Source organism: Phoca vitulina, unplaced genomic scaffold (genome assembly GCF_004348235.1).
Source record: "Phoca vitulina isolate PV1807 unplaced genomic scaffold, GSC_HSeal_1.0 scaffold7, whole genome shotgun sequence".
In the NCBI taxonomy this organism is placed as follows: domain Eukaryota; kingdom Metazoa; phylum Chordata; class Mammalia; order Carnivora; family Phocidae; genus Phoca; species Phoca vitulina.
Window position 1 is genome coordinate 42,274,756 of NW_022589710.1, and position 27,595 is coordinate 42,302,350.

Sequence of the window (27,595 nt, forward strand, 5' to 3'; positions counted from 1 at the left end):
AGTTCTTTATAGATTTTGGATACTAGCCCTTTATCTGATATGTCATTTGCAAATATCTTCTCCCATTCTGTCAGTTGTCTTTTGGTTTTGTTGACTGTTTCCTTTGCTTTGCAAAAGCTTTTTATCTTGATGAAGTCCCAATAGTTCATTTTTGCCCTTGCTTCCCTTGCCTTTGGCGATGTTTCTAGGAAGAAGTTGCTGCGGCTGAGGTCGAAGAGGTTGCTGCCTGTGTTCTCCTTTAGGATTTTGATGGACTCCTGTCTCACATTGAGGTCTTTCAACCATTTGGAGTCTATTTTTGTGTGTGGTGTAAGGAAATGGTCCAGTTTCATTCTTCTGCATGTGGCTGTCCAATTTTCCCAACACCATTTGTTGAAGAGACTGTCTTTTTTCCATTGGACATTCTTTCCTGCTTTGTCGAAGATTAGTTGACCATAGAGTTGAGGGTCCATTTCTGGGCTCTCTATTCTGTTCCATTGATCTATGTGCCTGTTTTTGTGCCAGTACCATACTGTCTTGATGATGACAGCTTTGTAGTAGAGCTGGAAGTCTGGAATTGTGATGCCGCCAGCTTTGCTTTTCTTTTTCAACATTCCTCTGGCTATGCGGGGTCTTTTCTGGTTCCATACAAATTTTAGGATTATTTGTTCCATTTCTTTGAAGAAAGTGGATGGTATTTTGATGGGGATTGCATTGAATGTGTAGATTGCTCTAGGTAGGATTGACATCTTCACAATATTTGTTCTTCCAATCCATGAGCATGGAACGTTTTTCCATTTCTTTGTGTCTTCCTCAATTTCTTTCATGAGTATTTTATAGTTTTCTGAGTACAGATCCTTTGCCTCTTTGGTTAGATTTATTCCTAGGTATCTTATGGTTTTGGGTGCAATTGTAAATGGGATCGACTCCTTAATTTCTCTTTCTTCTGACTTGTTGTTGGTGTATAGGAATGCCACTGACTTCTGTGCATTGATTTTATATCCTGCCACTTGACTGAATTCCTGTATGAGTTCTAGCAGTTTTGGGGTGGAGTCTTTGGGATTTTCCACATAAAGTATCATATCATCTGCAAAGAGTGAGAGTTTGACTTCTTCTTTGCCGATTTGGATGCCTTTGATTTCTTTTTGTTGTCTGATTGCTGTGGCTAGGACTTCCAATACTATGTTGAATAGCAGTGGTGATAGTGGACATCCCTGCCGCGTTCCTGACCTTAGGGGGAAAGCTCTCAGTTTTTCCCCATTGAGAATGATATTCGCTGTAGGTTTTTCATAGATGGCTTTTATGATATTGAGGTATGTACCCTCTATCCCTATACTCTGAAGAGTTTTGATCAAGAAAGGATGCTGTACTTTGTCAAATGCTTTTTCTGCATCTATTGAGAGGATCATGTGATTCTTGTTCTTTCTTTTGTTAATGTATTGTATCACGTTGATTGATTTGCGGATGTTGAACCAACCTTGCAGCCCAGGGATAAATCCCACTTGGTCGTGGTGAATAATCCTTTTACTGTACTGTTGGATCCTATTGGCTAGTATTTTGGTGAGAATTTTTGCATCCATGTTCATCAGGGATATTGGTCTGTAATTCTCCTTTTTGATGGGGTCTTTGTCTGGTTTTGGGATCAAGGTAATGCTGGCCTCATAAAATGAGTTTGGAAGTTTTCCTTCCATTTCTATTTTTTGGAACAGTTTCAGAAGGATAGGTATTAATTCTTCTTTAAATGTTTGGTAGAATTCCCCTGGGAAGCCATCTGGCCCTGGGCTTTTGTGTTTTGGGAGATTTTTGATGACTGCTTCCATTTCCTTAGTGGTTATAGGTCTGTTCAGGTTTTCTATTTCTTCCTGGTTCAGTTTTGGTAGTTGATACATCTCTAGGAAATCATCCATTACTTCCAGGTTATCTAATTTGTTGGCATAGAGTTGCTCATAATATGTTCTTATAATTGTTTGTATTTCCTTGGTGTTGGTTGTGATTTCTCCTCTTTCATTCATGATTTTGTTGATTTGGGTCATTTCTCTTTTCTTTTTGATAAGTCTGGCCAGGGGCTTATCAATCTTGTTAATTCTTTCAAAGAACCAGCTCCTAGTTTCGTTGATCTGTTCTACTGTTCTTTTGGTTTCTATTTCATTGATTTCTGCTCTGATCTTTATTATTTCTCTTCTCCTGCTGGGTTTAGGCTTTATTTGCTGTTCTTTCTCCAGCTCCTTTAGGTGTAGGGTTAGGTTGTGTACTTGAGACCTTTCTTGTTTCTTGAGAAAGGCTTGTATTGCTATATACTTTCCTCTTAGGACTGCCTTTGCTGTATCCCAAAGATTTTGAATAGTTGTGTTTTCATTTTCATTGGTTTCCATGAATTTTTTTAATTCTTCTTTAATTTCCTGGTTGACCCATTCATTCTTCAGTAGGATGCTCTTTAGCCTCCATGTATTTGAGTTCTTTCTGACTTTCCTCTTGTGATTGAGTTCTAGTTTCAAAGCATTGTGGTCTGAAAATAGGCAGGGGATGATCCCAATCTTCTGGTACCGGTTGAGACCTGATTTATGACCTAGGATGTGATCTATTCTGGAGAATGTTCCATGGGCACTAGAGAAGAATGTGTATTCTCTTGCTTTGGGATGGAATGTTCTGAATATGTCTGTGAAGTCCATTTGGTCCAGTGTGTCATTTAAAGTCTTTATTTCCTTGTTGATCTTTTGCTTAGATGATCTGTCCATTTCAGTGAGGGGGGTGTTAAAGTCCCCCACTATTATTGTATTGTTGTCGATGTGTTTCTTTGCTTTTGTTATTAATTGCCTTATATAATTGGCTGCTCCCATGTTAGGGGCATAGATATTTACAATTGTTAGATCTTCTTGTTGGATAGACCCTTTAAGTATGATATAGTGTCCTTCCTCATCTCTTATTACAGTCTTTGGTTTAAAATCTACTTTGTCTGATATAAGGATTGCCACCCCAGCTTTCTTTTGGTGTCCATTAGCATGGTAAATGGTTTTCCACCCCCTCACTTTCAATCTGGGGGTGTCTTTGGGTCTAAAATGAGTCTCTTGCAGACAGCATATCGATGGGTCTTGTTTTTTAATCCAATCTGATAGCCTGTGTCTTTTGATTGGGGCATTTAGCCCATTTACATTCAGGGTAACTATTGAAAGATAGGAGTTCAGTGCCATTGTATTGCCTGTAAAGTGACTGTTACTGTATATTGTTTGTGTTCCTTTCTGGTCTATGTTGCTTTTAGGCTCTCTCTTTGCTTAGAGGACCCCTTTCAATATTTGTTGTAGGGCTGGTTTCGTGTTTGCAAATTCCTTTAGTTTTTGTTTGTCCTGGAAGCTTTTTATCTCTCCTTCAATTTTCAATGACAGCCTAGCTGGATATAGTATTCTTGGCTGCATATTTTTCTCATTTAGTGCTCTGAATATGTCCTGCCAGTCCTTTCTGGCCTGCCAGGTCTCTGTGGATAAGTCTGTTGCCAATCTAATGTTTCTACCATTGTAGGTTACAGATCTCTTCTCCCGAGCTGCTTTCAGGATTTTCTCTTTGTCTCTGAGACTTGTAAGTTTTACTATTAGATGTCGGGGTGTTGACCTATTTTTATTGATTTTGAGAGGGGTTCTCTGTGCCTCCTGGATTTTGATGCCTGTTTCCTTCCCCAAATTAGGGAAGTTCTCTGCTATAATTTGCTCCATTATACCTTCTGCACCTCTCTCTCTTTCTTCTTCTTCTGGGATCCCAATTATTCTAATGTTGTTTCGTCTTATGGTATCGTTTATTTCTCGAATTCTGCCCTCGTGATCCAGTAGTTGTTTATCTCTCTTTTTCTCAGCTTCTTTATTTTCCATCATTTGGTCTTCTATCTCACTGATTCTTTCTTCTGCCTCATTTATCCTAGCAGTTAGTGCCCCCATATTTGATTGCACCTCATTAATAGCCTTTTTGATTTCTACTTGGTTCGATTTTAGTTCTTTTACTTCTCCAGAAAGGGTTTCTCTAATAACTTCCATGTTTTTTTCAAGCCCAGCTAGTATCTTTAAAGTGATGATTCTGAACTCTAGATCTGACATCGTACTAATGTCCGTATTGAGTAGGTCACTGGCAGTCGGTACTACCTCTTGTTCTTTTTGTTGAGGTGATTTTTTCCGTCTTGTCATTTTGTGCAGAGGAGAATAGATTAATGAGAGAACAAAATGCTAGCAGGGTAACAACGTCCCCAGAAAATATACTCTAAACAAATCAGAAAAGACCTGAAGCAGTGGGAAAAGAAAGGGAAAGAGAGAAAAAAGAAAAGGAAAGAAAAAAAGAAAAAAGAAAAAGATAAAGATAAAAACAAACAAAAGCAGAACAAAACAAAACAAAACAAAAACAGAATGTGATCAAATATGATCAGGCTGGATTATAGATCAGTGCCACACCCTAGATTTTGGGTGTATTTTGGTCTGTTAAAAGAAAGTCCCTCCCAAAATTTTAAAGAAAGAAAAACTTATATATGTACAAAAATAAGGGTTGATATGATGAAGGGATGGAATATGACTGTAAAGATGGAAATTATAAAAAATTTTAAAAAAGGATTTGATAAGTTGTTTGAAAAAAGAAAGAAGAGGATTAAAAAAAAAAAAAGAAAGAAAGAAAAAAGGGAGAGAATATGATCAGGCAGGGGAGTAGAAAAAAACCATACACTAGAGATTTAGAGTATATTTTGATCTGTTAGAAGAAACTATCTCAAGATTTTAAAGAGAGAACAACTTATATATATATGCCAAAAATACGGGTAACTACTATGAAGGGATAGAATATGACTTTAAAAATGAAAAATAAAAATGTTTTTTTTTAAAAAAGGGATTGATAAGATGTTGGTTGAAAAAGGGAAAAAGAAAAATTCAAAAAAAAAGAAAAAAGGAAAAAAGAAAAAAAGACAGTTAAAAAAAATAATTAACTTTGAAAGACTAAAGAATCATGGTAAAAAAGCCATGAATTCTATGTGCAGTGTTCCCCTAGTGCTGGAGTTCTGCCGTTCTCATTGATCGGTAAACTTGGTCTTGGCTGGCTGTTCTTGCTGATCTTCTGGGGGAGGGGCCTGTTGCCGTGGTTCCCAAATGTCTTTGCCGGAGGCAAAATTGCCCCGCCCTTGCCGGTCCGGGCTAAGTAATCTGCTCGGGTTTGCTCTCCGGAGCTTTTGTTCCCTGCAAGCTTTCCGTACAGCTTTGGAGGCGGAGAGTGAAAATGGCAGCCTCCCAGTCTCCGCCCCGGCGGAGCCGAGAACTCGGGGTCCCGCTCCTCAGCGAGCCCCCAGAGAAAAGCAGTCAGTCACTCCCGTCTCCCCGGTCTCCGGCCACACTCCGCACTCACCCGGCCTGTGACCGCGCCTTTCTATCTGGCACCCGACCCCGGGTGGAGTCTCCAAACCCAGCAGATCCCCGCGGTGCGCTCCCGCGCCGCTCCTCCCGGGGGAAGAAGGTGAGTCTCCCCGGATCTGCCGCTTGTTGGGTCCCTGCTGGAGGAGCAGTGGCCTGACTGTGCCGCGGATCACGGTCTATGACAACCCCGAGCTGAGAGCCCGCACCTGGGCTCCGTCTCTCCAGCCGGCTTCGCTGCTCCGATACTTGGGAGCTCTGCCGCACTCAGGCACCCCCGGTCTTTCTGTGATCCCGAGGGTCCTGAAACCACACTGTCCCGCGAGGGTTCCACCCCCCACTTCGCCACCAGAGTGACGTCCCTCAGCGGAGCAGACTTTTAAAAGTTCCGATTTTGTGCTCCGTGGCTCTATCACTTGCCAGAAGCAGCCGTCGGAGGCCCCTCCCCCGCCGTCTATCCTCCCGAATATCGCCTCGGATTCACTTCTCCGCACGTCCTACCTTCCAAAAAGTGGTCGCTTTTCTGTTCAGAGAGTTGTTGCTCTTCTTTTCTTTGATCTCCTGTTGAGTTTGTAGGTGTTCAGAATGGTTTGATCCCCATCCAGCTGAATTCCTGAGAGGAGACGAAATCCAGGTCTCCTACTCCTCCGCCATCTTGCTCCGCCCCCCTAGACTGTCTTTTTTAAGGATGATTTGTATAGTCAGCAGCCTTGGAAGATACCCTCCAGAGCAAAGATCAGTCACACTTAGTGTCTATATAATAAGGACAGTGTCTCCTTCTGGGGTGAAGTTCAGGCAGGCATACTGCCCATTATAAAAGATTTTGGTTCATTAAGTTCGGGTTACTCTCCTGTGACACAGCCCACTGCTGTGCAGGTGTTACCTGGGGGAAATCAGGACGTAAGGGACTGGCGCCAAATAAGCTGCTGCTCCAGGGACGCCTGGGTGGCTCAGTTGGTTAAGCATCTGCCTTTGGCTCAGGTCATGATCCCAGGGTTCTGGGATCGAGCCCTGCATCCGGCTCCCTGCTCAGCAGAGAGCCTGCTTCTCCCTCTCCCTCTGCCTGCCACTCTGCCTACTTGTGCTCTCTCTCTATCTCTCTGTCATATAAATAAATAAAATCTTAAAAAAAAAAAAGCTGGTACTCTGGCTACTGCTATTGCTGTGAGTAATGAAGTCCTTTGTCTCTGACCCACATGTCTCATATCCTCAGTGGTATCCATACACCTGTGACAGTCTAACTTATTAGCTTGGAAATTAGAGTAAAATCTTATATCTTTCACACTTCTTGACATCTCAGGATATGGAAAGCCGCTGGTAGGTTTTTAGCAGGGGAATAAAAACATGTAGTTTAACCTTTTAAAAAGTCATTTTTGACTACTCTGTGGAAAAAGTTCATGGGTAGAAATTAATGAGGAATCTGGGGCAGTTGCCTAGTTGAGAGAGAATAGTGGCTGGGACCAGTGTATCGCCAGTGGATACGGAGAGGAGGGAAGGCTCCAGGGTGTTCTTCAGGAGGTAGAAGTTACAGGTGTTGGCAGAATGCATGTGGGCTGTGGAAGAAAGGAATGGATAGTCAATCGTAGGTTTTTGGCTCAAGCAAATGGGTAGATAGAAGTGACTTTAAGTTGGAGAAGCCTCAACATGAAGATAATTAGCTTGCAAAAGGACTTACTTCTAACTTTCATGTTTAGAGTTTCAGGGAAAGGAAGAATAAGTAGTAGTTTGTACAACTTGGGATCAAAGGACCATTGTATATACTTTCCAGGGGAAGAAGATTTTTTTGTGTGTGTCTTCATGAGTTGTCAGATCCATTAATGTTTAGAAATTCACGTCTTGCAGTCCCTTTTTAAGTGGGTTGTCTCAATATCACTAAATTAGATTAGCTTGGGAGAATTTATTTATTAAATAGCCATACTGATTTTTGCCCCAAATTCATTATCTGGGAGTTTACAAGGAAACTCTTTAATATGTTTCAGGGTTTTCCCCTTTCCAACATTAAAGTAATAATACATTTTTTTCGTATTTATTTTTTAGAGTCTAAATTTCTTTAAATTTTTAAAAAAGATTTATTTACTTTAGAGAGAGAGAGAGCATGAGCGGGGGCGGGGGTGGAAGGGCAGAGGGAGAGGGAGAGGGAGAGAGGCAGACGCCCCGCTGAGCTCAGAGCCTGCCATCTGGCTCCATCTTAACAACCCTGAGGTCATGACCTGAGCCTGAAGTCAGGAGTCAGATGCTCAACCAACTGAGCCACCCAGGTGCCTCTAGATTCTAAATTTCTTTTAAAGCTGGGCTGTTGTCCCTAAATTCTCTAGGATAATTACTGCTCATCTTGTGATCATGTAAGTTTAATACAGTAGGATGTAAGAAACAAGTGCCTATGGATTAATTTATTCTTTTTGTCATATTCATTTAGAAATACCTCAGGATAACTTCTTGTCTTTCTAATACTAGATGCTGATTTCAACAGCACCTGATTGCTTTTCATAAAGAAAGTAACTAAAAAGCTGGGGGCGGGGGGGGGGGGGAAGCCTTGCCCCTGCAGAGTCCTGTTAAATAGCTTTCTTTTTTATCTAATGAGATTTATCCTTTCGTGTGCTTCTCGTGCGCTTATTGTCTTTACAGGACTACTTTGCATTTCTTAACCTTTATGTATTGTAGACTGTTTTAGGCTCCAGCATGAAGTTTGCATGAGTTTTGAATTATTTTTGCACCATCTTGCACACGTCCTTTGTTTTCTTTTGTTCTGTGGTATTTTCTTCAGTCTGTGGGCTAGGTCTAGATTTTTCCTCTTTGGAAAGAAAAAGAAAGGGAAGATAGAACTTATTAGCAGGTTTTGGGGGGAGTTGGGGAGAAGGCTAAGCCAAAAATTACTTGTGATTCAATTTATGCTCCACCCCTTGGAAGTCAGCAGTGGGAAAACATACTCCATTATAAAGACAGAGAAAGCTTGAACTAAGATCACAAAATCATTAGTGCTGATCATGAGACTTTTCTAGGTTGTATGAGTTGTTATTAATCACTAAATGACTCTGGAGGTATTTCTACCAAAAATGCAGTTAGAATGCTGTTATATCTGATGTTTTGAGAAGATAAATTATGCTTTTTTCTTTTCTTCTTATGGAGATCCATCTTTTTTGGGTTTTAGCAATTTTAAACCACACCCAGGTAGCAGAGTGGGATTTAAGCTTCCCAGGATGTCCAGTCTTTCCTTCAGAGAAGTATTATTGCTCTGCTTCAGTATCCCATTATACAAGTTCTTTCAAAGGGCTCAACATTTTGTCACTAATTTCATGTTTCATGCAGTGTGCTAAGTGATGTATAATTTCGCCCTATTTAGGCTTTGTTTGGAACTTCATGAATGGCTTGCTGGTTTTCTCTCCCTTGTTTCCTGATTTCAAAACAAAACAAAACAGTTAGTAATAAGATTTTACCAGAGCCTTTGGGGAGAGGAGATTTTATTTAGTGACTTACTTGAGCCAGAATTTGTGGCCTATGGAATGTACTAGAAACTCTCCCTAAAGGATTGGTTATATTGTTCTTGCAGTCTCAGTATGGCCCAGAGTGGTGCCTCTACCCCCTTTGCAGCCCTTAGGAAGATTTTGCACCCCCTCCCCCCCCCGCCTGCCAGTTTTGCCCCTAGACTTGCCTATACCCTAAAAACAGTCTGGAAATGGTTCAGAGGCACAGAGGAATCTTAGCCTTAGAGCCATAGCTCCATCTCTCCGGCCCATCTTCTTTCTTCTGTTTGAGGAATAGCTGAGGGCACAGTAGATAGAGGATTGAGTCAGACCTGGTTTGTGTCTGAGCTCCGGCCTGTTGGTTTTGTGACCCCAGGCAACACGCATAACCTTTCTAGGCCTCAGATCTTAAATGTAAAATTGAGACTCTGCTAATGACCTCCTGGTGGTTTAGTGAGGCATAGTTGTGTATGCCAAGGAACTTGTTTTTAGGGCTTGTAGGTTCTCACTAAGAAATAGAACACAGGTATTTTGAAGTTGTGTGTTTCCCTATGATTCTATCCTTCTGTCTCCCTCTGGAGGTGACTACTATCCTGAATTTTATGTTGAGCATTCCCTTGCTTTTAAAAATGAGTGTATCTGTGAACAGTATATTTTTAGCTTTGCCTGTTTGGACTCTGCAAAAATGGTATCCTATATAGTCTCTAATAACATTTTTGTCTCTCTGGGCTTCTCCCTTACTGGTCCCTTAGAGAGAGTGGGCTTTTTCTGATGATAGATCAGAGATTGGGGTAGCATTAGGTGACATGGGGGGCTAAGTCCAAGAAGGAAAAGTGAGGTTAAGGGAGCTACATTTACTACTGTTATAGGGAAGGGAAAGGGGAAAGCTAGAAAGACCCCATAATTGGGCAGGAATTCAGGGCATCTGTATGAATTCCTGGTCTGCAATATATACATAGATATAGAAAGAAATAAAGAAGGAAGGGTGTGTGCATCTCTGCATGTTCTTCTATTCTCCTGGCTAGGAGCAACAATTAACCAGTTGCAATAATCACACCCAGATCTTGGTTTCTAAATACCGTTTTTTCTGCTTCTAGAATGGTAGGAGTTATTAGACTAGAACTCGCTTTTTGGCAGCCATCATAAAATAATTAATTTGGCCAAGAATTATCACTGGACACAAATGTTGGTTGGTAGGATATTTATATAATCTGAAAGTATCCTATCACAAGGTACTTATAAATTACAAAGTAGAGAGAGTAACTTTGTAGTGGAAATCTGGCCGAGTCCCCCTAAAATCAAGTGATAGAAGTTCATGTTACCAGTAAGGGAAAAAGATTAATGTACCACCTGGTAGGATACAAGGAGGGGAACTTTCTTCTTTAGTATTCCTGCTGAAAATTCATAACTGGAACCTAATCATAAGAGCATTCCTGCTGAAAATTCATAACTGGAGGCTAATCATAAGAAAGTATCAGACAAACCCAAGTTAAGGAACGTGCTACAAAACTGGCCTGGAATCTTCACAGTTGTCAAGGTCATGAAAGTCAAGGAAAGTCAGGAATTCTGGATTGAAATACACTAATGAGATGTGAAAACTAAGTACAGTGTGAGATCCTGGATGGATTGGACCCTTTTACTAATAGGGATGTTACTGGGATAGTTGGAGAGTGTAAGATCTGGTCTGTGGATTAGATTGATAGTACTATGTAATTTTGATGATTTTCAGGACCATAATTACAGTTTTGTGGAATGCCCTTATATGATTATAGAAACTACTGTCTAAACTCTGTAGGGGTGATAGGCTATCATATTGGCTACTTACTCAAGTGGTTCTGAGAAATGAAGTTATTTGTACTAACTAGTCTCGCCTTTTTTTTTTTTTTTTTTTGCGTCGGTTGATCTGAGATTATTAAGCAAAACAGAACAAAAAGCCCCTCTTGTTAGTTGACTTAGTAGTTAATTGTTAGCTTATCGGACAAATCATTTGCAAGGTTTAAGAGGTTTGCTTTCTCATGCTGTCTTGTCTTGCAGCTGCCCCATAAAGTAGGCTTTCTGCCACATCTTGATTTGTCTTTTGGTGTGCTGATTTTAGAGTATTTACCATCATTTCATGGGGCACCTGGGTGGTTCAGTCCATTAAATATCCGCTGTTGATCTCAGCTCAAGTTTTGATCTCAGGGTTGTGAGTTCAAGCCCCACGTTGGGCTCCACATTGGGCGTGGAGCCAACTAAAATAAAATAAAAAAGTATTTACCATCATTTCATTAATATGTTCCTTTCCCTGCTCGTTATTTACTGTGTCAAACTCCTCATGGAAAGTATGATTTATAGAAATAGGGCCTTTTACTGTTACAATTCAATAATACTGTATTTAATTTTGACTTTGTATGTTCCGTTCTTTTGTCCTCAATTTGCTGGTGAGCTATTCAAGCTTTCCTTCTCTCTTTCTCTTTTTATTTCACCACACTGTATCTCTCTTAGCATTGAACATATTTCAGTAGGCTTTTAATAAAAAGTGTTGGGCTGGTTGATTGCTATCTTAGAATTTAGAGTTTCAGAAAGCATAAACAAGGTAAGGGGAATTTCATAGACAGCGTGGTGAATTCGATGCTATACTAAACCATAATCTAGGCAGTGGTGAGTGGTTAGCTCCCAGAGGTTTGGAGCAAGGGGGAGGAAGGGTAGCTAGGGGGAGAAGGTTAATTGTCAGAGCAGCCTTCCCTCTCTGAAAACATGACATGTAAGTTGTCTCTTTGGTAGAATCTGCCCTTTCCTGTGAGAACAAAGAATCATGGGTCAAAGGCATTGAATGTCCACCCATACCTCTCTCTGTGGTGGAACTGAAATCCATCATAGGGCTTGTTTTCCTTAGGAAGGTTGGAGGACAAACTTCTCTTTAGCAGCTACACTAATTTTCATATTTCTCAGAATGATCAAGGGAAAAAAAAAGCTTTTAAAAACCCAGAGTGGTAGTTACATTGCACTTAGTATACACCCACACACGCAGGCTTTTCTTCAGCATTTTGTTATTTTTTTTTTCTTGCTGCTTTTACAGTGTAGGTGGCCTTCTCTGGATTGCTTTTGACAGGAAATTGAGCAACCTTTCTTTTTTGGAACAGAATATATTTTACTGGTGAGAGAAAAAAAATAAAGTGTTTATGTTTTGAAATTCAATTATGAATTTTTATTTGAAGAGTGATTTAAATCTAGAAAAATGGAGGTTGGGTTAAGTAGATTTCATATTGTGCATTAATATTTCTGAGCCTCCCTGGTAATTTTTAGGCCTTCCCCTCTTTCTTCCTTTCTTGTAAAAAGAAAGGAAAGCCTGGAAATTATTTTGCTTCATAAAACAAAAAGTACTCTCCTTGGTTCTCTTAGCCACTGATGGATATTAAGAAGTCGTCTTTGACCAGGTCATTAGCTCTTTGGCTTGTGTTTGAGGCTGCCTTCCCCAGTTCTTCTCTCTCTATAGTGGAGGAGTGATGGGCTCTACACTGGTTTCACAGACATCTTGAATCTACAATGTATGTTAACCCTACCTTTGGACCAGCACATTACTCAGTGAAGCTTCCTAATGATTTGGCTGGTGCAGAAGTTCCCGGAGCAGGGGTAGGGGCTCCAGATGGGAGCGCCGCCTCTGACCCAGATCCAGCCTACCCTGCCAGCACCCCGACCAGTGTTTGGGGATGTGAATGCCAGTCTGCCCCTCCGCCCCGCCCCGTGCTCGTTGCCTGGGGTGATTGTGCTTGAGTTCAATTTAGGTAGTTCCTTTACACACTGGGGCTTCAGAGGAAGAAATCAGTCTCTAATTAGAACATAAACTCCTATGCCACAACAGGGAAATGTCTAGTCAGAATGGACTAATTCTGATGGGATCTTCTAAGTGTGTTCATATAGCGTATCCTTTCATTTGGTTTAAATGTTGCATGTTTGTTCATGTACCTAGCTAGGTTCCTGGTGCACATCAGCTGTCAGGTATGTCTTCGTTATGTAATTAGGCAGTTACAGCTCATTAATTAAGCTTGATAAGACAACGCATATGTTTTGAGTGTTATAGGTTTCTGTACTTATTTCCTTGTTCTGTGGATGCAGTGTGGAGGCCAGTCATGTAAAAACTGCAGAGTTTAGTATCTGGGATACTTAACTTTATAGGTTTCTTTTCCCCATGGTTTCTTCCTGATGTTTACACCATGTGACTACAGTAGGGTAGGAAAGACCTGCTACAGGGTCTGACCAAGCTCTGTTCTGCTGTGTTGCATAAGGTCATGGTGTGGAGACACGGTCGGCCCTCAGTAAGTCTCATTTTGAATGCAGTGTAAGTGGGTTTTGAAGTACCTGTCTGTATATTTGGCTGAATAAATGGTGGGAGTCCTACTATCTAAGGGGACAGGCTGGGAAGAGGAACTTTATCCCTCTTGTCCTTACTGGGAAAGGGGAATATCTGTGAGGGAAACTAAGTTCTGGTTCTTTTCATTTCACGCTCCTTAGCTTCCATTTTATATGTTTGGGAACAAAGTTTGGGGGGCGTTAACATAGTTTGGCATAGTGTTTCACCTTAGTGAACATTAAAAAATTAGTTTCTTGGAAGACTCTTAAGGACATGTATACAGGGGAGATACCATGATCACTCTGGTTTATTTTAATATTTTTAGAATGGGTTCATGTACTGCATATTATTAATATGGGGCATGCATGTATATTCCTTGAAGGTAACGATAAGCTTACCATTCATAGGAAATGTTCATATCTGTAGTGGGATCTTATAACCTATCTGAAATGACCAGTGTGAGAATTGTAAAATTTCTAAATGATCAGAATAGTTATTTGCTTTGAAACAGGGTTTCTCAACGTCACTGCTGTTGACCTTTGGGACTGGATCATTCTTTGTAGTGGAGGGCTGTCCTGTGCAGTGTAGGATGGGTTAGCAGCATCCCTGGCTTCTAGCCACTAAATGCTGGTAGCATATCTCCTCCCCCTGTTGTGACAACCAAAAATATTTCCAGACGTTGCAAGATATTCCCTGGGGTAGAAAGTCACCCCCTGTTAAGAACCAGTGGTTCGAAACAGTGGTTCCCGTAGGCATGGGACAGGCTCACTACATCAAAATCTCTTTGTTGGGGGCCTTCGTACACATTCAGGTTCCTGAGTTTCTCCTCAGACTTCGTGAACAGATGATGGGCTGAGGCCCTCCATCACAAGCTGCGTAGAGACTGAATAACTGGGTTTAAGAATCTGTTTAAGCGGGAGTGGCTGTTGGTTGGTGTACATGTAAATGTGCATTGAACTACACACAAAGAGATTACCCATTAAAGAGGGCTTTAGAGGTAGAGTATATCCTTTCACAGTTAGGATTTGATTTGTAACTGATTTTTCCCCCCTTAATATTGTGAGGTACAATTGTATGTTTTTCAGAATTCAAAAATAGCCTTATTATACTAAAGTTCCATAATTATTTTAATCTAGGTTTTGAGAGAATACCTCAAGTTGGACTCAAAAGCAAGATTTGCTGCTAACTTTGAAGTGGAAGAAGGTGAGTTGGTGGATTTGTCACCAAGTCCTGTCGGGGGAAGGGAATGCCACTCAGATGCTTGTGCTCAGCAGACCTGCTCTGTGCAGGGAGGTTTGGATTGACTGCATGTGGACCCTGTGTTTTTTCCTCACTGGTTTTTCTTCCTTCTTTGTTTTACTGCTGAGAGGCAGAAACAGAATTGGAGAGGGAGGGAAGCTCCTGTGCAGTTTTTACTCTGATTTCTGAATTCAGCATTGTTGTCTTTACAGTTAAAATAGTTCAGGGTTTTTCCTGGCTACTTAAATTAATAATAAGAAGGTTTTCGTTACCTACTTGTGTCCCATTCCATAGTAATTACGTTTCAAAAAATCCTATGTGTTTCTTAAAATTTGATGGGAGTTTATACTTCAACTCATGTCAACTGTGGTGTGTTAGTGGACAATTGGGAATAGCAGGCTTATCCTGAAAAACGTTGAGATGGTTGCATGATGTACTTACTGCCTGACCTTTACCGATGTGGGTGTCACCCTTGGTCTCAGCATGGTTCCCCCTGGTTTTTACTCCCAGGTAGGAACCCAGGCCCACCTTAGGCCTGTTCTAATGTTTCAGTGGACATTTCTCAGACGTTTTAATCAGTTGTAAAAGGGTATATTCGTATCGAGAAAAGTAACAGCTTCATTCAGATTGAGAGAGACATTTCCACAAGCTTCAAGTGCTGTAATATGTTAAACTCTTAAATTCAGATAAAACAAGTCGTTTGGGATGTGTAGGTTTCTTTGGTTTTGCTGAAACGAAGACCTGGAGATTTTTCTCACCTGCTGCTTCGTTAGAAGCAGAAGCAAATTGCCTGAGGAGTGGGCTCTTCTGGAGCACCACAGCCTACAAAGGACGGTCAAGGTTATCTGAGCATCTCCCTGTAGGAAACCTTTGTGCAGAGCCTAGGGCTTCCTTTCTGAAGCTCGTGGGTAATCGGAGCAGTGCTTTCAAAGTGGCTGGCTGTCTCCGACCTTCCTTGAATTTCAGTAAGAGGAATTGAGGAATTCTTATCTCTGACAGTGTTTTTAAAGTACATTAGGACACTTTCCTGGTAGCATTTATTTGATCAAACCCAGCATCGTTCTTCAACAGAGTGAAATCCAGGAAGGATTTTTAGGTCTCTGTAATTTGTGGCCATTTGAAAAGCCCGAGTCTTTTATTAGCAACACAATCGAAAAACTGTCTTTGAGAACGTAGCATCTTCAGAACCATCAAGAATTGCTTAGCGGTGCAGCAAGCAGCCTGCAGGCATGCCCCATGACGGTAGGTCGGGTACTTTCAGAAGGAAGAGAAATCAGGCCCTGGTATGGAGTGCCCTCTGGTCTTCACCTCAGTCTTGGAAGTTGTTTTTCAAGAGTCACCTTTTCCCCCTCCACAGTGCCTGTATACAATAGAAACACGCACCTTCTGTGCAGCCCCTGTGTGTCTGACGGTATTTTAAACACTCTTAAGGAAGGATCAGCTCCCGATTGAACTTGAGTATGACAGTTGTTAGCAGAAGCCTTAAGTTCTAGGATTACTGTGAGGCCAAGCTTGTTTGGCTTTTGTATTGTAGCGGCTCCACCTTGTCTTTTGAATTTTGTTCAGCTTAACAACCTGAACCCCTGAGCACTTAAAACACGCCTTTTAATGGTGATACTATCTGATGCTGCTAGGACGGTCTATCTGTCAGGTCAGGTGGGAGATTCTTCTCGTAAGCATTCCTACTAGCTTGGGTCTGCTCAGACAGGCAAGGGAGGCTTCACTGAGCAGTTTTCCAGACCTATTAGTGGCATGACTCTTTCTTGGCCTTCTAAATGTACACTTCCTTTCTAAAGACTCTCCACTTCAGGGATATCCGAATCAATTCCCTTCTTCAGAAGAAAACAAAAATCCAAAAGGCCAAACCAAACCAAACAAACCCACGAAACCTTATATTTTCTAGGCAGTCCTATGTAGATCTTATTAAATCCATCATTCTTATACATTTTTATCTATTTATTTTTTGAGTAACATTGTTCTAGAATACAAAATCGAATTGAGAAAGCATACTTCTTTTCCTTCCCTTACAAAAAAATCGTATGGCTATATTCTTTCTAAATCCCCAGCGAGAAAGAGCGCTGTTAATTGATGATAATCTCTGACTAAATTATTTGCTTTCACACATTGAAACACTTGAATAATTTTCCAAGTATTGTATTTTTGCTTTGAATTTTCCCTTTCTTGCGTAGACAGCTATGTGCTCATAGGTCAATGAGATGTTGTTTAAATTTTTCTCTTATTTCAATTTGGTCATTGCATCCCAGGCTTCTGCTTTTAATGGGAGAGTAGCTGAGGAAATTTTAAAAAGCTCTGCACGTCTTTCTTTTCTTGAAAAAAAAAATAAAAGAATAACTGGTCACATTTGCATAGACTAATAGTTTGCTGATATGATACACAAAGTAAAGACATGCTTCTTACTGTTCATGGGAAGTCCCAACGATTTAGTAAGTATAAAAAGAAAAGGAAAAAAATACGTGTTGGTGCATGCTCCTAGACTTCTCTTGGTGTTATATGTGGTGGTAGCAAGAAACCTAATAATCGTTATGCCTTACATCGGCCATCCAGACAGTAGAGTGACTGTAGCAGATTCAGAGGTGAGTTGAAAAGTGGTACCTCCTTCCTGGCTGTTCAGCCTCATGTCCACTGATGCACCTGCTTTCTTTTTCCTGCCCATCATCCTAACAAACTATGTCTTCCTTAAAACCGAAGCGAACAGTTTCCTCATTAGAGGTAGTCCAGTGACAGACAACAGATTAATTAATAAAGGACTTTGAATATGCGAACTCTAAGAAGAATGAATATGTGAACTCTGAGAAGAACTCAAATGCTTACCTCGAGCACACTTGTGAGATTCTGTGGTTCAGCCTACGTTGAAGTCTCCCTGTGGCACTGAATGTACGAAAGGGAGACAACTTTTTAGGATAAATACTAGACGAAATTTTATTAACTAAATGTGGACTATAATACAATAGGAAAATATTAAAATTTTATAGTAGCAAAGGGATGATTGCAGAGTTTTCCTTTCATCTTTGGCCATGACTAATGGGAATGGAGTTTGGCGTGCCTTGTGGTCACTTCAGAATTATTTCACTATGCTTATTTATTATTCAGAGCCTCCTTCTTTATTCTTAAAAAAGAAAATTCTGTGAAATCCTTTGGCCTAGGAAATATTTTTGCCAGCCTCTAGAACTGTGGTATGACCCCTTCACATTTACTAATAATATCATGCCCCTTTTCTCTGGAGTAGGGACAACTTGTTCTCACTGAAGTGTTACCCTTAGTTCTTCTAAACATGAGAGCACAGCTGTCCACATCAAATAAAGAGTCGCCTCTTTGAAACGCATTCCAGTGACAAATAGAACAAATGCTAATAGGAATTGAATTAAGTTGTCTTTGGAAGACTGCCTTATTTCTTGGTACCTGGTCCTTATTTTGGGCCCTGGATTTGTATGGATATGTTTTTTTTATACTGGTACCATGTTACCTAGTCAGTTTCTCAAACCATTTGTTTTCTAGTTGACTGTCTTAATAAATTTAAAATTTGCTAATAAGAGTGGATTTAGCAAATGTCTAAAGTAAAGAACCAGAAAAGAGAGAAGCAAGAACATGAACATTGAATGGATGTGGGTGGAAGTCAGGGTGGGGATGGTGCAGACCTCTGCCACTACCTGCCTTAAAGGGTTGGGTTGGTAAAGAAATTTTGAAGACTTGGCTTCTGGGAGCAGATCACAGTGTGGAACTAGACATGAAACTTGTGGGGAGCTTGCATCTGCCAGTTCTTCACAATATACCTTTCCCAAAGGGTTTGGGAAACTGTTTGTGGTGGGGGTTTTATTTTACAACCTAGGCTTTATTTTAATGTTTGTCAATACCTAAGTGTATTTTATATATAAAAGGAAGTTGTAAATATCTTCACAAGTATTTGAGGGGCTTTCATCAATTAAGGCCATGGTGGATGAAGTCTTCCATTTAGGGAAGTGTAGTATGCCATGTTTTGGTGGTTTTACTGCCCCTGGGAGGATGCCTTTATTGTACCTTTTTGGAAATGATTTTTAAGCAAGAGATTATAGAGATGAATGTCCTACGCTTGAAGAAAGCTACTGCTCCTACCTGCACCAAACATGCCAAGGCCCCAAGTGAGTGGATGATAAAGAAGATGTGAGAGAGGTGTGGTCATGTAACCTTTCCACATGGCACCAGCCTCTTCAGAGCTAGGGATGTTTCCTGAACCATTGTTTGTCCCAGCACATGGCTGGTTCTGTGTTCTTGCCATGATGGTGTCCTTAATAAAAATGCACTGATGCACTGCTACTCTAGATGAATCTTCAGTAGGTTAAGTAATGAAATGGTTGCTGAAGAGCTAATGGACTTTGACCACCCCCCCCACGAGTTTTTTTTTTTTTTTAAGTCTGTAACTTAATTCAGTAACTGGGCTTTTTTTTTTTGCTACTGACTGATGTTTCCCCCTCAGTCAATTGGAAAACAAATGGTTTGAGAAATTGATGAGGTAACATTTGTTGGGTATTGGTCTTTGTATAGGGACCTCTGAGTATGTCTTAGCCTTAAAGCCTTTGTAGTTACAAGAAGTAAGATATTCTACTTCTGTAGCCACTTGTCTCCCCTCTGGATTTATTAGTGGAGGAGTTATTTCAATTAAGTAAACAACTATTTAACACCTGGTTGATGTTGACCAGGATAGATACATAAAAAAACCAAATGCCTCTTGTAATCAAGTTGTATTTCTAGAGGAAGAGATAAGACATAATTAAAAATTGCCAGAACAAATGACCAAATGTAATAAAGCCTTTTGTGGAAATACAAGTAAAATGCATTGAGGTGTCTGTAGAGGGAGAATTAAATCTATGGACATGGCATCATTGGAACAGGGCATTGAAAGATCCATCCATCCGTCCGTCCATTGTCTACCCACCCATCCATCAACTAGAAGGTAACATTTGTTTCCTCAGGTAACCAAAGTAATTCATATTTATTGTATAAAATCTGGATGTTCCTAAAAGGTGCACAGATCAAAATAAAAATCACCCAGTTCAAAGCAGATCACTCAGTCCCCACCATTCAGAGGTAGCTCTCCCTGTTAGCATTTTTGCTTTTTATTTGTGAAAAAATTTAAACATACACAAAAGTAGAGAGAAGAGCACAATGAGCCCCCATGTACCCATCATCTAGCTTTGACAATTACATTTTGCCATTCTTGTTACATTGATCTTCTTGCTTTTGTGAGGTTTTTTTTTTTTGAGTTTTAAAGCACAACTTAGATATTATATCATTTTACCTGTAAATACTTCAGTAAATATTTTTAACAGATAATGACTTCTAAAAAGTCACAATATCATTACCCTTAACAAAATTAACAATTATTCTTTAATATTACTTACTAGCCAGTCCTACAATCCCCAGCTTATGTTCAGTGTCTTTCATTGTCTCAAAATTGTGATTTTACAATTTAGTTTGTTGGACTCAGGATCCAAGCAGGATAACACATTGCATTTGTCTCTTTTAAGTCTTTGCTTAATCTGTAACATTTTCCCTTACCCTTCTCTTTTCATGTAATTTATTGTAGAAGAAACTAGGTCATTTGTTTTTTAGGATTGCTAACATCTTGATAGTTTTCTTTCATTTTTGTTCTTTGTGACCATGTATATGTTTTAAAAGCAAAATTGGAATCCTATGCATGCTGTTTTGTAAGCTATTTTTATACTTAGTGCTATAAGGAGGATGTTTTCCTATTTACTTTTCTACAATTTATTTTCTGTTAAATCATGGCATTACAGTAACTAAAAATGAGAGAGGTGCATTTGGTTATATTTAAAGTATATCTTACATTAATGATAGGTATTTCAGCAACAAATTGCTTATTCCTTCCCTCCCTCCCTCCTTCCTTTCTTCCATCCTTCCTCCCTCCTCCCTCTTTCCCTTCCCTCCTCCCTCCCTTCTTCTTCTTTTCTTTTCTTTTCCACTGTGGCAGCTAGCTGTTATGGGTAGATAGAACATTGGTGATGCAGTTCCCGGAATCGAGAGTGTATTTCATTTTCTGTGAGCCACGTAGATAGAGGGTTGTTTGAAAGCCAGGCTGATGGTACGCTGCCAGGGTTGAAAGTAGAGGAATTCATTGGTTCCCATCCAGGGCCTGATTTTCTGAAGAATCCACTACAAGAAGGGGACCCTTATCATTGTTATCATAAGCTGACCTTTATTAAAAAGTTAAGTTTGCATTCTCACAAAGTGTAGGCCACTGGTGGGAAAGGACTCTTAAGTAGTTAAAAGGGAGCATGCCTGTTTTAGTTGAGATGTTAATGTAATCTTTTCATTTTTAAACATTTATTTATTTATTTTAGAGAGAGAGAGGAGAGGGAGAGGGAGAGAATCTCAAGCAGACTCCCTGCTTAGCCCAGTGCGGGGCTCGATCTCACAACCCTGAGGTCATGACCTGAGCCGAAATCAAGAGTCAGACCTTACCTGACTGAGCTACCCAGGCACCCCCTTTTTCACCTTATTCTTTAATCCAAAGTCACCTAATAACCCTGTAAAGTCCTTGCGAGATGTTTTTAAAATTAATTTTAATAAGAGTAATAAATGAGTCTGCTTATAAGGTTTTCTCCTTACCTCCCCCTTCCTGTTTCCCTACTAGCTCTCCAGAGCTAAACGGTTTGTTGATGTGGTGTTTATATTTTCACTTCTAATATGAAGGTTATTTTTGTGCTTTAAAACTTCATATAATTTGTACTGTATTGAATATCAGTAACTTTTTGTCATTCAGGTACATACATGCTTTGGAGATCTCTGTTACTTCATATAAACCTAGTTTGTCCTTTTCAACAGCTGCCTGTTGTTATGTAGACTCATCATGGGAATATAAGCATGGTTTTTCTGCCATTCTCCTGTTGCTGAATTCCTAGGTGGTTTTCAGTAGTCCTGGTTACAAATAAGGTGCAAAGAATATCCTCGTCCTTGGCTCTGTGCACGTGGGCATATGTTTCTCTCGGCGGTTGTCAGGCCAGGGGATATTGTAATAGATACTCCCAAATTGTTTTACCAGAGTGACTCCCATTAGCAGAGGGAGTTTATCTAGAAAAAGGTTCTCAAATTCCACATATTTATCTAGAGAAATGGGATAGTTCAGGAGCTAAAATCTAAGAACTGACTTGTGGTTTACAAGTAAGTAGACCTTATTAACTTCTAATATTTGTCTTTGAAGTTTTTTTTTAAAGATTTTATTTATTTATTTGATACAGAGAGAGAGAGAGCACAAATAGGCAGAGTGGCAGGCAGAGGGAGAGGGAGAAGCAGGCTCTCTGCTGAGCAGGGAGCCTGATGTGGGGCTCAATCCCAGGACCCTGAGACCATGACCCGAGCCGAAGGCAGCCGCTTAACCGACTGAGCCGCTCACGCGCCCCTGAAATTGTTTTTATTATCATCATCATCATCATTATTTTTAGTTCTGGGCAAGCCTTATGTGGGGCTTGAACTCACAACCCTGAGATCAAGACCTGAGCTGAGATCAAGAGTTGGATACTTAACTGACTGAGCCACCAAGGCGCCCTGAAGTTTTCTTTTTATAAAAGACTAGTTTTATTTATTGGGCTATATTTTGCTACCAGATGTGAATTTATTTATATGTAGAGAATTCTGCAATTAAATGATTAACAAGTAAATTATTATAATCGCCACCGCGCTCTGGTGTAAAAATAACACCTAGTTTTAGAATCTGTGCGCTGGGGGCAGAGCTGGGGGTGGGGATTGTATTAAGTGTCTCCGAGGTCTGGAAGGCCTCCTCCCTGAACCGCTAATCTCTGTTGTAATGGCTGAGGAATGTGTTGTGTCTTCAGCGTGGCCCCTACCACATGACGGACACCACAGGCCGAGGGAATACATAATGCAGTGGGGGCCTCCGCCGGGGCACGCATAGGCACACCGCCTGGTCCTTTGGTTTCCCGTAAGGAACATTCTTCACAGTAAAAGTGGGATTTGCCTTTTTCCTTTCCTTTGCATGGTTGTCTGGCAGGTCAGGGCAGATAGGCACAGTGCCTCGTTCCTTCAGTCTCTTGAGAAAAGAATGTAATAATTGTTTTATCTGTTGGTTATGTTCAGGAACTCTGGGGTTTGAAGTTGTCAGTCTTAAAATGGGACTTCTTTCTCCACAATAGTTATCACACAGTATTCCTTTTAATTTCCAAAACCCTTTAAGCAAGGCCTTGTGGGAATTCGGAGCCTTGCCCTTTGCATCTGTCAGCTGGAGCTGGTGAGCACACGCCTCGCCCGCCCGCCGGGTTCCGGGGCCCGCGCCCTGTGCCTCGTAGTGAGCAGGCTCCCAGCCGCACGGGCCAGAGAAGCCTTGGGGCCCGGTCTTCTCCGGTCACCGTGCGGCTCTGCCTCTCGAGCAGCCACAGGGGCAGCTTTAACGCACGTCTTTTTTTTTTTTAATGCCTGGAGTTTCTCTTTCTCCTTGCCACCTGTCAGTCACCTTGCCCTCCTTTGAAACATGTTCAAGTTCGTTTCCTCAGGAAGCCACTGGCTCATCCTACAGATGGATGTATCCATATCCTCATCTACTGAAGTAGATCTTGCCTGTGGAAATTTGAACTTATTTGTATGTTTCTTGGAAAACTCTTCTCTATCCCTATGTTATTTATAAAAGACCTGACCCCATAAAATGCTGGTTATTTAGGGAAAAGGAACTTTAGAAGAAAACCATTATTTATTAGCGGCACGATGTTATTTCTGTGTATTGAAAGGGAAAATTTAAACTGACAGAGGTAAACTCTCAGTGTTAGCTCCTAATCACCTTTCAAGCCAGTAGGTCAAGGTTGAGGCTTATGTTAAATAAATTAGAATAAAAACTATCCACTGATAATTCATATATCTTTGCATATTCCTGTATGCCTGCAACTTTCCCCAGTGTTCTCTTTTTTTCCATGCCATGAAAAGTGGTAAACAAAATAAAAGTATCAAGTAGCAGTATATACTCTTAAAGATAACTTACAGAGGGGTGCCTGGGTGGCTCAGTCAGTTAAACTCTTAAGCGTCTGCCTCCGGTTCAGGTCATGATCTCGGGGCCCTGGGATCCAGCCCTGCCTCTCAGGCTCTCAGCTCAGCGGGAAGTCTGCTTTCTCCCTCTCCCTCTGATAGCTTTCGCTCTCTCTCAAATAAATAAAATCTTAAAAAAAAAAAGATAACTCACAGAAGTTATATGTAGACTAACTAATACATAAAAGATCTATGAAAGCCAAGTTTGAAGCTTATGTAACCCTAAAAGAATGAATGCACAATTGAGTGGATGTTGTACAGCATACACAATTTAATGTCAACACAGAGTTCAGTAAATCCTGTTCCCATTCATTTGAGAACACTTACGTGTGCCTTCAGTTTGTAACCAAATGGTATTTTGTTTCTTTTGTGTTGGGCCACTCCAGAAATAGGAAGGAAGCTTTACATGTGGCCCCTTCCCCCGGTACATACAGACAAATGCCTGTTTTGGGTGTGTTTGTATCAAAGGACTCCAAGGTCTTCGTTTATATTCGGGATGTGTGAAGGAAAAGAGATGTAATCGACTTTTAGACCTGGAAGCAGCCTTAGTTGCCATCTGTGTGTTTTATGGACGGAAAATGGGTGTTCACAGAGATCAGAAGTGTTGCCCAAGTTATATTACTTTATGGTGTTGGTCCTAGGCTCAGAGCGGAGTTTGTGGAGATGGCAGGGGGTAGCACGATTGGTGCTTTGGGGAGAAGCTCGGTAGTATTTCTTTGCCCATTCAGGGACCTCAGTATTTCCTATGTTACTTATCTTTTGCATTTTGAATATTTAGAAAATTAGGTATCAAAGGGGCTTGAGGCTAGAATTTTTTCTTTGGACATTCTTAAGCATGCTACCCCAAGTTTTTTCCTGAGAAGACATCAGAGAAAACCAAAACTTTGTCTGAATTGGAGTTTTATCATTTTTCTTAAATTGCAAAATAAGTAGTTTTTCCTTGAAAAGTGTTTTAATAGCCTTTGCATAAAACATTTCAGAAAATGCAAGGCAGCACCACACTTTCACCTTCTTAAGTGCTGACTTTAATTATGCCTGACTTCTACTGTAAGGGCTGTGTCTTCTTTATTCTGTTCCCTACAACTCTCAGCACAGAGCTGTATTTGCCTCTATCTATTTCCCTAGCCGAATCCTTGGTGAGAATTACTTACCTTTCTTTTCTCTTTGGTGTCATTGTGAACTAAGGACCAGAGGACATCCCTAGAAGGATTGTTGGATATTTGAAATACAAAATTTCTTACTGATCAAAAATTGGATCACTGGACCAGAACTAGGAATTTTGGCTCTCATTTGTTAAATCCTTACCATGTGACAAAGATTCTCCAGATTCTTTGAGTACAGAGATGAGTTGACATGGCCCCTACCTCTAAGGACCAAAAATCTGGTAGGTGAGGTGGGTGGGTATTTAGGTGCAACAACTGAAGTATTAGAAGTGTTGAAGCCATGTATCTGCCCTTGATGTGTCTCATTAGCAGTATGTAGAAGGATATGAATACCATGGAAGATAATAAATTTAATCACAAAATTATTAGGTTTTTTAAAATTAAACTTTATGTTTTAAATAGCCAATACATGCCCATAGAGTAAAATCCAAAAGGTTTTACAGTGAACCTAAACGGCATAGATTTTATTCAGATTTCATGAGTTGTTCTACTAATGCCCTTTTTCTTTTCCAGGATCCAATCTAGAAATGTCATATTGCATTTAGTATGTATGCTTTTTAAAGTTTATTTTTACACAAATTGTAACATACCGCACTATGCTTTCATTCTGTTCCATTCCAGTTTATGGGTGTACTTTATTATCCAGTCTCTTAATGATGGACTTTAAATCGTTTCTGATCTTTTCGATATTATTAACAATGCCTCTGTGGCTGTCCTTGAACTTGAGAGTGTACAGGTTTATACAGAGGTATTTCCGGGTTAAAGGATATGTATCTTCATATCTGTGATAAGTATTGCCAAACTGCCATCCATGGGCATTATACAAGCTTACACTCCCATTAGCAATGTATGCCTTTCTCCTTCTTCCTGCCAGTGGTATGTGATTAAACCTTTTAATCCTTGCCAATTTCATAGCTGAAAAAGGGAATCTCTTTGTCGTTTTCCTTTGCATTTCTCATTATAAATGAGGTTGTATGTACTGTTATGTGTTTAAGAGCAGTTTTTCTTTCTGTGAATTAATTGACTTTTGTGATCCTTTGTCCATTTGTCTGAGATAAGCTCTTTAAATAAAAAGAGAAGTTATCCTACTGGGTGTATGTTTTGTCATTTATGGTAACTCGTGATGTATAAATTTATTATGTTTGGATAATCAAATTTATTTATGTTTTACTATATGGGATTTGGGTTTCATGTCCTCCTTAGAAAGGTCTTATGCTCTCCAGAAGTATGAAAAATGTCTCCTACTTTCTTTTAATATTTTTGTTTCTTTTTTTTAATGTTTAAGTTTTTTGACCAATTTGAGCTTTTTTTTTTTTTTGGTGTGAGTTGGTATCCCATTCTCTTTTCCATGTGGCTGCATAGTTGTGCCAAAACCATTATAGAGTAATTATTTTTTCTGCACGGATTTTAAATGTCACATTTTATCTTCTAGCAAGCTCTCCAGAGTATTTTTAGAATTTTTATTTTATCTTTTGATTTGATGGTCTATTCATGAACCAATTTCATGCTTTTAAAATTATTATGTATTTATAACACGTTTAGGCAAGTTTTAGGCCTTGGTCTCCTTTATTACTCTTCTTTTTTGCGATTACTCTCATTATTTTTGTTCCTTTATTTTTCCGTATGAACTTGATTCTGAATTTCCAAAAGAATATCCTGTAAATCTTAGTGGGATTGTGATACCTTTCTGTATTAATTTAGATTTTTTGTTAAAGCATTGATCATCTGGGAATTTGTTTTATATGGCTCAAATATTTCTCATTTTCTGTTTTTTTGAAAATATTTAATTTTAAAGAGATTTATCACTGATAATATAAAGGGCAGTCATTCATAATCTTACCTTCCTATCCTAATAAAGTCTATTGTTTCCATAGCTCACCTTCCATTTCCCCTCTGCTTTTGGTGATGCTGAGTCATGTTTTTGGGTCTTTATTTTATTACTTTATATTCTGTTATTGGCACAGTGCCATGGATCCAGAAGGTAAATGTTTAAAAAACTCACCCGTACTGCGGTGGGGCCCTCACTGGAAAGTGGCTTTGGAGTATCTGTTAAGATTTAGCCTGTGTGCCTGCATGTGCTGTAACCCTGCAGGTGCATTACTCAGCATCTTCCCGGATGACTACATATGTGTCCCATCGGTGAGGGTGAGGAATGGACTCCAAAGGCAATGGCAGGCTCCTTTCTGTGGCACCCCCTATCACCCTCATTATCTCCTTTTCTTTCAGCCATTAAATTCTATTGAAGATGTGAAATCTTAGAGAACGGGTTCATAGCCCATGCTGAGCACTGTTTAATTTGATTCTCTATTTTTAGTTAAAAAAAAATCTCTTCAACATAGTCATCCTTTAGAGAAACATGTCAGAATCAGCTGAATATTTTTTTCCTCTCAAACTGCTTAAATTATCACCTATATCTTCCCTCAATTTTGATCATTTTCCCTTTCCTTGTCAAAAATCACCGTGTATGATTTTCATATCATATAAGCCAATCACCATCATGAGCCATGGTTCCTGATTGCAGTGCCCTTGGTCAGTGTGTTGGGGACAGAAATACTCTCAATTCCCTGTGTGTGGCTCTCCTCCTCCTGTTCCCACTCTTGCTCATTCAGCATAAGGAATCCTAATTCTCAAAGATAAGGTGGTCTCCACCCACTTCAGCACCCTTTTATCTCCTCTTCATTTTTTTGGGGAGTGCAGCCTCTTCGTCCCCGTCCTCGGTCTCAGATCTATACCCCCATATCTTTGAAATCTTTATTTCTATACCAGAGGATTCCTTCATTCAGCAAACATTTATGCACAGTGTGGTGGTGGGGCGGACATGATTGCTTCAGTACCCAATAGACCTGAACCAAGATTGCATCAGAAGACAGGAAATTGTTTTGTGCAGAGTCCTAGGCAAATAGCCCCTTCATTGTCTCAGCAGCACGCTGAAGGGAGAACGGAGAGAACCATCTGGTAGCTTGGGAATCCAGGGCAGCAGGAAGATAGAATGGGAGTGTTTAAGGCACACTG

General features: G+C 40.2%; 1 protein-coding gene across 32 annotated transcripts in view; it reads left to right on the forward strand.

Annotated features, from left to right (window-relative positions):
* SIPA1L1 (signal induced proliferation associated 1 like 1) overlaps positions 1 to 27,595 on the forward strand; it is a 385,985-nt gene that overhangs the window by 79,952 nt on the left and 278,438 nt on the right. For 31 of the 32 annotated variants that reach the window (XM_032405449.1, XM_032405459.1, XM_032405458.1 and 28 more), the window contains one exon: positions 14,273 to 14,339. The exons of the other annotated variant lie outside the window; for it this stretch is intronic. The gene's annotated coding sequence lies outside the window, so the exon portion shown is untranslated. The remainder of the gene's footprint in view (positions 1 to 14,272; positions 14,340 to 27,595) is intronic. 32 annotated transcript variants of the gene reach the window in all.